General features: G+C 39.2%; 1 non-coding gene across 1 annotated transcript; it reads right to left on the reverse strand.

Moving 5' to 3' along the window:
* Positions 1-6,443: 6,443 nt before the first annotated feature.
* Positions 6,444-6,516, reverse strand: trnar-acg (transfer RNA arginine (anticodon ACG)). Its single transcript has one exon. It is a non-coding gene; the product is annotated as a tRNA-Arg (tRNA).
* Positions 6,517-11,870: the final 5,354 nt, after the last annotated feature.

Here is an 11,870-nt window from a genome sequence, read left to right on the forward strand (position 1 = left end):
GTTAGTTGCAGTGACTAATTGTGTTCACTTCAAATTGTTCTCTTAAGGCTGAATATGGGAAGGTTACAGAGCTCCTTTCCTGTAACCGGGTGGAAACCATCATGGAGCCACTTGAGGATTATGTGGTAAATTTATTGCAGTATCATGAAGTCTTTATTGTAGATAGTAACTCTTGGAATTTTGTACACATATGGGTCTGCAGTGTTTTTATATATTTTTTTAATTTAACAGCAAACCTTTAAAAAGGTGTCCTGCACGTTCCTGCATGTGGCTAAAGATGGTCAGGTGAACACCTCCACCTGGGAGCAGGAGCAGGTTGACTCTCCCCACAGTGATTCAGAGGAACAGTACGACTCTGAGGTAATTCTGTGTTTCAGACCTGATGTGTATCTACAGATGCTGCTATTCCCCTGAATGGGAGGCTGTAACATTTACTGTGTGAGTTTTAATGATTTATTGCTAATGTGTCTTGCAGGAGAGTGAGGAGAGCCTTAGCCAAGAGGAGATGGAGGTGCCCTTTACTTGGTACGCTTCTCTTCACAGTTTAATGGTATAAAGGAGTAATGTATGTTTAATACACTAAGCATGTAAATCTTTTGTTTCTTAGGGACCATCTTACAGAGAGAGGGGTAACTGATATCGGCCTGAAGCTGCATGCTCTCCGTGAGGCGTTCGCTGTGAGTAAAACCTTTGTTTAGCTGCTGTTTTTGCTCAGGGGAAGTTCACTCTGCTTTAACTTATATTATGTGCTGTCTTATATTCAGATTCATGAGTAATATGAGTAATTAAGGAATAATAATTAAAATAACAAGCATCAAAAGCTAATTTTATAACAATCACAGCCTGCTAAAAAAAGGACATTCTTAGGATAAATATTAAAATAAAATGTACATAATGAAGAGGGCTCTGGGATATGCAGTAGTTGGACATTTGGCCCATGTCATACATCATCTGTGTATCTTTAGTAAAGTACTGGACATGCTGAGGCTTACATACTGCTTCATTTTAGGGTTTAAAATGAGTTTCCACGTTAAAAAAACTGAAGCCAAAGTGATTTTGTTTGTTTGTTTTAACAGGATGCAGGTCGTGTACAGCTGGACTACGAGGCTCTGATTCGTTTCCTGAAGACTCCTTCTTATCAGGACTCGATTGCAGCAGAGCTCTCCGGGTCCTATGTAAGCTTATAAATGCTTGTGTAACATGACAAATGTTTAAATCTAAAAGATTTTGATGTGATAGAAAACAGGACTCCATTATGTAAAGCTAATTTCTTCTTGTAACTTTTCTCTTCTGTGCAGGTCTACCACTACAACTTCGTGGACATCTTTTTCGAGCTGCTTCTATTCGGCTATTTTACAAACAGCTCAATACCTGAGACAGTAAGAGTCTTATCAGGAGATTTAAAAGCCATGCTTGAATGTAGTTTCAGAACATGGTTTATTTCATCTCATTTTATTTTTCCATGTTGTTATCCCTGATATGACATGATATTAATGGAGCTTGTCGTCTTTCTTTCCTAAAGCTTAAGGGAGGATTCTTGGAGCGCCTGTTTGCGCTCATCAGCATGTGGGAGGTAGACGTGTGGAAGCCTGCAGCAAGGACCTACTTTAAAGTGCTTATTGTAAGTGTCTAATATCTTCTGATGCTGTGATCCACAAATTCTCAGTATTGTATCCTAAACTCAGTGACACTATGTTGGATTGTGACAGTGATGATGCAATTTGTCTATAGGATCAGCTTACAGATCTCGCTGAAGTGCTGTTTACTCAGCCCCCGGAGTTCTACCAAGACCCAGCAGCCTTAGCCAGCAAACTGAGACCTTTCCTCAGACAGCGTGTCCAGAAGATGATGGACATTTTGTGGAAACTTATCATCCCTTATCAATGTATCCCTCTATCCTTGTCTATATAGATAACTGCTAATAGTAATTAGTATAAATAGTAGCTGCAAATAATATTGTAGTAAATAAACTTATAGTTGTATAGAGTTTATATAGTTTACTTTAATAAATGTTTTCATTTGCTCCTATTACCGTCTCATTCTGATTATTTTTAGTCATCAGTATGTCTATATAATTTTCCTTTAAAAAGCAACACAACACTAAATGAACTTTTCACTCATATACAAATCCTTTTTAAAGAACTTCAGAAACTTTGGTTTACTAAAATGTGAAAAATGACAAATAACATCCAACAAAATTCAGACATTTATAGTCTTGGAAAGTTTGTTTCCAAAATGTAGAAAAATCTGTAACATTTGGGGAATTGCACATTTACATTTAAGCATCCAGAGCACAGTTGTGTATAAAAAGTCTGAAATCTTGAGGTAAAAATCTGAAAATCTAAATTGTAGAGGACTAAAAATGTGGATTTACAGTTTACACCAAATCACACCACTGTAGCACATCATTTATAATGCAGTTACTCTGAACTCTCAAGGTTACTCTTTAAGAAGAAATATCAAAAGTTTCAAAAGTGGATTTTTAATTGAAATATACACACCTGATCCTGGTAGTCAGCAGCAGGTAGGGCAATGATAGTTGGAAATTAACATTATAAACCAAAATAGAGCACAACCTGAGAAAGTGCAGTATAAAACCAACAACTGTCAAGAGCTAGCTCATTATAATCGTCTACCATCAATGGCATCTGTATAGCTTTTAGACATGCAAGATCACCTTGAGATCACATTTCTTGGAGGACATTTTTGGTCCACTTCCTCATGCTGGCAGTTGGACCTTACTTCTCATTGCACAACAAAATATTGCAAATACCAACATTACACATAAACACATCTTGAACCACGTCTAACGTCCATGTTTCTAGCAAATTCGAGAAAGGAAAGCAGGTCAGAAAGGTCAGTCGGGACTAATCATAACATCTGAACTTTTATAACATGAAAGTAAAGTTAATAATATAACTTAGAGAACAAAATTTTCAGTTTTACTCAAATTAGGGTGATGCAAAAATGAGTACACCCCACTGAAAGTCTGTGGAGCAAAGCTAAATTTTAGACTACAAATGTCTAATATTTTTTGTTATATTTTTGTATATTTTTTGTTATATTTTTGTACCCTTAAATTGGGGTATTTTAGTATTTTTTGTTATATTCCTTCTTATTTTATTTATTACCTGTGCTTGTAGATACTGCTGGTGCCAGATTCCACAGCATACTTCAAAGCTCTTGTAGACTCCAAGCTTTGAAAGGTCTGAGCTGTTTTTGTATCGATAGGGCCTTACACAGTATTAGGCAAGTGGTTTTAATGTTATGGCTGATCAGTGTACATCATATCATCTGGAGACAGTTATTTGTCATCATGCCCAAACTTAGCAATACATTAAACACCACAAATTGGATGGCAAAATAGACACATCCAATATGCGACCCTATGTCAATGCTTGTATGCGTTATTCTAAGATGCCGTCCCTTATGCAGAATAACGTGTGAGGTCCTTTGTGACTTCTCATTTTGCTTTGGGTACGATCAGTCTTGAAGTGAGTTGGCACCATTCTCCAGTCCCTCATCTGGCCAAAAGTGTTACCTTTTGTTAAGGGAATGCAGCTGATGTCTTGCCCAAACTGGAGTATAAGAAAATAAATATAAAGTATATTAGAGCTTCCAGATACAGTGAAATGGCAATAAGTACACAAAGATTCTGCAAAAAATGTGAAAATTTACAATCTATATAATGTTTAATTTATATCTTATATCTATTATATCTTGTGTTTAATACTCAAAATGTGAATAACCTGCAGGATGCTGCGCTACTCCCAAAAGATGACTGGAAATTGTGGATAGTTTCCTGCAGTATCTGTCTTTCTCTTCCCTGAAATTCATATGATATTATAACAAAACCGTCTATAAACATGGGACCAGATTAGACAACGCTGACTAGCAGTTTTTAAAAAAACACACCTTTCCAGCATTAAGTTCAGAAATGGCTGCCAGAATCTGTTGTCTGGGCCGTCTGTTTTAATCCCCAGCTCCTGCAGATCTCCATCAGTCAGAGTCAAAAAGGCCTCCATGTCTACCTGTAAATAAAACAATACAGGTAATTTACAGAGAGGAAAAAATCACATATGATTTGTGCACAATTTACTGAGTACAGCTCTAAGTCTCCTTTGACAAGACTCTACAAGCTACAGGTGTAACTGCCATCTTCATGTTGCTTCACTGAAGTCCTATGTGGTCTGGGATTTGGTTGGGCCATTTAAGGACATTTAGAAAGTTGTTCCAAAGCCACTCCAGGGTTATCTTGGATATATTCATGTTGTCGTGCTGAAAGGTTAAACCTTGTCTTAAAATCTGAGGCTGTGTCCACTGTGGAGCAAGTTTTCTTTAAGAACCTCTCTGTATTTCGGCTGCTTTCATCCTTCCCTTAATTCTGACCCGTCTTTCCCCTCCTGCCACTGAGAAGTACTCCTGCCAACACCATGCTTCACAATAACAGTGGTATTGCCCAAATATTGAGCAGTGCTTATATTCAGCAGCAGTTTTCATTTAGCTATTCCAACATAAAGCTCTTACTGATGGAGAACTTCTGAGATGGCTGTACTTCCAGCAAGTTCTCCCTTTTCTGCAGAGGACTTCTAAAGCTGTTAAAGTTGTCAGTGGGCTTTTGTTTTCTCTCTGATCAAAGCCATTTTAACCTGGTTACTGAGTTTGGCTGGATATCCTGTTGATTCCAAACATTTTTCCACAATGATAGAACCCACTGTGCTCCTTGGAACATTCAACACCTTAGATATGGTTTATACCTTTACCCTGCTCTATGTCTTGACACAATTTGCTCAGGGTGGTCTATGTATTTTGTAGATAGATGTGTTCATTTCTGAATACCGTGTCTACGTTCATGGTCCACAACCATGTTGGCTTTTGTATGTTAGAGACTGGTAAACTGCAATAGTGTGAATGAGAGTACATTCCTACACACCATAAAGTCTGATCATCTTTATTTGCACTGACCTTCATCAGTGATGCTGCCACTGCTGGAGCCACCACTACTTTTAGAACATGGTTGGGAAGAAGCAGAAGACAGGGTTTCACCAATTAGAGGCTTAGGAGTTGGGGATGGCGATGGAGTCAGGGTAGGGGATGGACTCTTAGATGTGGAGGAATTCCCAGACTGAGGTCTCTTTTTCAGATCAACCTTCTGTGGAGATTGTAGGCTAGTGTTAGGTTAGATTGATGGAAATGAACAATACTCATAAAACACACTGACTTGGTACAGTTAATATATAGTAGTTTCTATCAGAGATACACACTCGCTCACTTATTAAGACTATTTGTACAGTCCCCTCTGAAAATACTCAAATGTTTTTTTTATACTTTGAAGACAATTTGGCTTTAAGTTCCAAAAAATTATATAAGGCTAAAGACCAGAATTCTCACATTTCATTTCCAGATATTTACATCTAGATGTGTAAACAACAACCGTTAAAGATAAATAAAAACCTACTAAAATAAAGGTTAAACAAAGTTTTAAAATAAAATGGTAAATCCCACACTGAAAAAAACATGAAAAAACAAAAAACCTGACGCAGTAATTCGTTTGTAATCCGCTTCTGTGCCACACTGTAATTATGCAAATACATTTGACTTGAATGACACGTCATTAGCGCGCACGATCCATCGATTGCCGTGGGCGGGCCATTGTTGCGATTAGCGGAGAACGATAAAATTGTGAGAGATTCGATTGGCTCGCTATGGGCGCGGCCATCGTTGTCTGTCCATCTTTTCAGCGCAGGGATTGGAGAAGAAAGATGTAACGGGCCGATGTGATTGGGCGAGAAAGATTTCCTGGGTGAGATGTGATTGGCCGGCTGACCCAGACTATCGTTCTTCAGGTAGCACCACTGGCCCATGGGAGCCTTAGGGGGAGCCTACAAATAAATAAGTGATGACAAATCAGTTATGTAACGTTTTGCGCAGTGAATCGAAATGAACACAACACCAACATGCTGCTGGCTGCAATCAGTGATCGTTTTTGGTTTCCGTTGAGGAAGCATTCCCAGCCGTTATTAACTCAGCGATTTGGTGAACTCCTTGCCAGCTCTGCAGGCAATCCAATAAAGTCACGTTCCCATACCGGGAGTTCCCATATCCTGACCGCTAGACCATATGGGAGGGCTCCCCGGGAGAGTTGAGATCGGCATTTTACTCGACCACCAAGGAGTTTGAGCTCCGGCGCGATATCATCCAGATCTTTGCACGTGAACCTTGCATTGCAGAGCACAAAATCGGCCAGCGCTGACCGAACATCCAGCTACTCGAGCTGTCACTCCAGCCGCTAGACAGAGCGTGGGCTGGTGTTCCTGGTGCAGAAAGTCAGTGTACCTCCTAGTACAGGACTCTTCTCATTACAGGGATTGTGGGAGGTGTTACTCTGCCAGCAATTCGGCAGCTGGAGTTTGTGGCACACCTCTGGGCTCTTAAAAGGCAGCCGAGCCAGCCAGGAGTCGAACCTAGAATCTTCTGATCCGTAGTCAGACGCGTTATCCATTGCGCCACTGGCCCACATGGGCCGTAATGGGAGCGGGGTCCTATCTGCTTATGCTTTTCAAGTGAAAAACGGCCCACGCACCTGGGCCGGCAGGTAAAAGGAGCTGCTACATGTTGTGATATGCGTTCTGGCGCCCCCTCTGGCCTGGTGCAGTGGCTTTTGATTTAGACATGATTGGAATAGTTGTAATCTTTTTTGACACTATATCAAGAGACGATCTGATTCATACCCAAATGATACCTTCTGTGCTTTTTAAATAAAAAAACAAACAAACAAATAAATGAAAAAATCCTGCAACCCGGATACACTACATGATTAGTTCTACTGACACTGGGACTGACACTCACAGACACTGAGAGAGAAAATAAGCCAAAAGAGAGTTCTCCTCAGTTCATCAAGAAGCTTAAGAACGATTTAAGTTGAAGAGTTCAATGGTATTGTAGCTTTGGTTATATAGAGAAATATATAACTTTAAATATATAACTTAAATATATAACTTTCTGTTATATACAGAAACACAGATGAGGCTTTGCACCCACACATAAACCTGATTAACATGTTTTAATGGTTTTCTTTTGTTTTATTTAAATTGTTGTTTTTAACTTATATAATAGTAAATACACTAGCTGTTCACTTTTGTATCTGTAAAAAGCTATAAGCTACTCCGAGAGACTTACATATTGGATCCAATTCCACAAAACCCTCCAGCAGAGTTCTGCTCATGAATGATGTACTGGGGTTTCCAAAAAGCCAAGCTGTTGAACAAAATTGAGATAAGTGATTAAAAACCATGAACATTTTAATGCACATAAAACATTTGCACCTCAGTTCTGTTTAGGGTGTTAGTAGAATGCAAAAGTAATTTCCTACTGTATCTTACCTGCCCCACCAAGGACTGCATAGCCAGTCACAGCCGCAATGAATATAATGCAGCACAAGACATCAGTAAATGCCCTAAAAGAAAAAAAAGAATAAATTACATTTCCTGAAGAAAATGTGAGTGGTGCTTGCCCTGGCAAAACTCGTCCCCAAGCAGACAGACAGCATCCCAATACTTTTGGAGGTGGGTGGTCAGATAGGGCACCAAAAATGTTGTATACGAGGGGGTAGATAGGGTGCCTATACTTTTGGAGGCATGTGTACAGAGAGGGTGCCAATATTTTTGAAGGCAAATGGATAAGCGCAAGTGATGTCTTCAAAATGCGCATCATGGAGTTCTGCTACACTGATCAGCCATAACATTATGACCACCTGCCTAATATAGTCCCCCTTTTGCTATCACAGAGTGGCAGTTTAAAATAAAATATTATTATTTACTTGAAAGACTACAAACACATAAAATGACCTTCTCACTAACAATGAATGTTGAATTGAATGTTGGAAGTAATTCAGTAAAATAAAGAAAATGACAAAAATAAAATGTCTGTCCTTTGCAAATTTGTTGAGATACCGAGCCTGTAGAAAAGTCTGATTATAGACTGAAATTCTAACACCATTTTACATGGAGTAGTGGATTCATCTCCATGGAATAGTAATGACAAATGCAGAAAATCCATCATCATAATAAAATATCATCATGTCACGTCACAACACCAGGATACACGCCATGCACTTCCCTTCATTGCACTGAATGTTTTGATATGTCACATGTGTATGTTGCAGAAATTTTGTGATTCTGCATAATTTTGTGGTTGGCACGCACGTGACATCACGTGTTGTCATCAGTGTACATGTAACCTTGTTCACCTTATTGTGCTGAGAGTTTGGAAATATCACATGTCTATATTGCAGATAGATGTTAGTGTGTAGAGATAGATAGATAGATAGATAGATAGATAGATAGATAGATAGATAGATAGATAGATAGATAGATAGATAGATAGATAGATAGATAGATAGATAGATAGATAGATAGATAGATAGATAGATAGAGGTAAGGTGAGTGTATACACTGGGTACATGTCACATGCCTTACTGTTAGAAGTGTTAGAACAGCAGAGCTGTTAGTGTCAGTCTGATTGGTCAAACTGTACAGATGATTAAAGTGATTTCTATTGTTTTAACTTAACCTTTCTACACAGGTCTAATAGGTCCTGTGTCTCACTCCAAACAACTGGACTGATGGATTTCATTTTCTTTCATTTCATTAAACAGGCAGGGGCCTTTCTGTGTGGCGTTTGCATGTTTACTCAGGGTTCTCCAGTTTCCTCCCACAGTCCAAAAACATGGTTGTTTGGTAATTCTAAATTGCCTGTGTGTGTGTGGTTGTCTGTCTATATGTGATGGACTGGTGACATGTCCAGGGTGTACCCCTAGGGTCACAGGGATCTGCTGGGATAGGCTCCAGCAGATCCCTGTGACCCTAATTAGTTCCTAATAATTAAAGTACTAACAAGGCATATACAAAATACGGAAAAAAGTATTTTTGTCCAGATTTTGAGACAACTGACCATCACATCCACATCCGTTTGATGAACATCCTATTACAGATTTAGTCTCACTCTGACTCCTATGATTGGATGACACAGATAATCTTTTAGCCCTCTGAGCATTTCATTGCAGTTAAAATTCAGATTTTTTTTTATTGCTCTGTAAATTTAACATTCTGTTTGGGATAGATAGATAGATAGATAGATAGATAGATAGATAGATAGATAGATAGATAGATAGATAGATAGATAGATAGATAGATAGATAGATAGATAGATAGATAGATAGATAATTATTATTATAACTGGAATATATCCAAATTTTGCCTGTTACACACATATATATATATATATACACACACACATGTACATACACAATCAGCCATAACATTACGACCACCTGCCTAATATTGGGTTGGTCCCCCTTTTGCTATCACAGAGTGGCAGTTTAAAATAAAATATTATTATTTACTTGAAAGCCTACAAACTCACATAAAATGACCTTCTCACTAACAAACATAAAAAAATCGGTTTTGAAAGTTGGAAGTAATTCAGTAAAATAAAGAAAATGAGAAAAATAAAATGTCTGTCCCTTGCAAATTTGTTGAGAGACCAGGCCTGTAGAAAGGCTGACCATGTAAGTCCAAAACGATTTCCCATTGAAGACTTAAGGTCATTAACTTCACTGGAAAGTGACTGAAACTAGAATAAAAGTTTTAGGTAACAATTTTATCACGTACTTGAAATGGGTGGAGTGGACGTGAAGGACACTGTCTGGCAAATTGAGGTTATTGTTATTGAAAGAGGGTGTACTTTCTTTCCCCTCCATGTTTGTATATATAAATATTGTTTTGTGTAAGTACATTAAGGCAGGTTTATAACACATCCAGATGTGTTGGTGTAGAGGTGTGTTTTCCCAGCTGGTTGTGAGCAGTGCAGTAGTACAGTCCACTGTGCTGGGAGCTGATGTAGCTGATGCTGTAATTCTGGCCTCAGCAGTGTGTCTGCAGCTGGACTCTGCTTAAACCAGGAGTAGGTGAGAACAGGAGGGTTTGTGTGGTGAAATTCACTGTGTGGTGGAGTTCACTGTATATATATATATATATATATATATATATATATATATATATATATATATATATATATATATATATATATATATGTATACACACACCGATCAGCCATAACATTATGACCACCTGCCTAATATTGTGTTGGTCCCCCTTTTGCTGCCAAAACAGCCCTGACCCATCAAGGCATGGACTCCACTAAATCCCTGAAGGTGTGCTGTGGTATCTGGCACCAAGATGTTAGCAGCAGTTCCTTTAAGTCCTGTAAGCTCCATGGATCAGACTTGTTTGTCCAGCACATCCCACAGATGCTCGAGTGGATTGAGATCTGGGGAATTTGGAGGTCAAGTCAACATCTCAAACTGGTTGTTGTGGTCATCAAACCATTCCTGAACCATTATTGCTTTGTGTCACAGTGCATTATCCTGCTGAAAGAGGCCACAGACATCAGGAAATACTGTTACCATGAAAGAGTGTACATGGTCTGCAACAATGCTTAGGTAGGTGGTACGTTTCAAAGTAACATCCACATGGATGGCAGGACCCAAGGTTTACCAGCAGTACACTGCCCAAAGCATGACACTGCCTTCTCCGGCTTGCCTTCTTCCCATAGTGCATCCTGGTTCCATGTATTCCTCAGGTAAGCAACACACACACACACACACACACACACCCAGCCATCCACATGATGTAAAAGAAAACGTGATTCATCAGATCAGGCCAACTTCTTCCATTGCTCCCTGGTCCAGTTCTGATGCCCACGTGCTCATTGTTGGCGCTTTTGGCAGTGCACAGAGGTCAGCAAGGACAAAATGTTCACTAACAGGTGCCATGATGAGGAGATAATCAGTCTTATTCACGTCACCTGTCAGTGTTCATAATGTTATGGCTGACTGGTGTATATAAAACTCTTTACTTTGTATGAATCTTCCTTCCATCCATTTTCTGAACTGTTTATCCTACACAGGGTCAATGGGAACCTGATCCTATCCAAGGGGACCAGGGGACACCCTAAACAGGGTGCCAACCCAACACAGGGAACAGTCACACACACACACACACATTCACACACTTTGGACAATTTATAGATGCCAATCAACCTACCACACATCACTGGACTGTGAGAGATAATCAGAATACTAAGAGGAAAACTCCACACACATGAACACTAAAAAAATGTAGATAAGTTTAAATATCTAATAAAAGCTTAAATATCTAATAAAAGTTAAAATATCTAATAGCAAATAATAGATTTGTGTCCTGATCACTCTTTAAGACAAATGGGATAGAGAAGTGTTCAACATTCACACCCCTTGTGTTAAAGGGGTGTGAATGTTGCTCAGACTCTCTCTATGGTCTTCATCATCTCCTGTAAACGCTGCTTCACGATGCTCAGCACTGCAGAGGCTAAAGCTGCTGGATCTCTGTAAAGCTCCAGAGGCTGATAGAAAAGGTCCTCAAGCAGCACTGTCAGCATATTCTGTACAAACACAAACACACACACATTTCCAGCATGATACTGAAGAGATTGATCAGAGAATTTAAAGCAGGTTCTTTAGAACGTGTCTCATGGCATTAGAAAAATTTCCTCCCTTGCAGAAAGCCTTAAAAAGAGTCGCTCTGCCTCAGGCTCCCTGATGTCCACGTCCCACTGGCTGATGGCTAGAAACAGAGGCTGCAAAAATCCATGTACAACTTGGTACACACATCTCATTGACCTGAACAACTTTCACATTGCATGTCATTAAGTCTAATCCACAGGAAGTCAGTTATTTTGAGTTGTTTGCAAAACGCACCCAATGGAATTTGATATCCTCCTCCTAGAGAATTGATACAACCGCCACCAAACCCAGGCTAATATGATCTCAA

This window comes from Hemibagrus wyckioides, unplaced genomic scaffold (assembly GCF_019097595.1).
Source record: "Hemibagrus wyckioides isolate EC202008001 unplaced genomic scaffold, SWU_Hwy_1.0 Contig3, whole genome shotgun sequence".
Taxonomy (NCBI): domain Eukaryota; kingdom Metazoa; phylum Chordata; class Actinopteri; order Siluriformes; family Bagridae; genus Hemibagrus; species Hemibagrus wyckioides.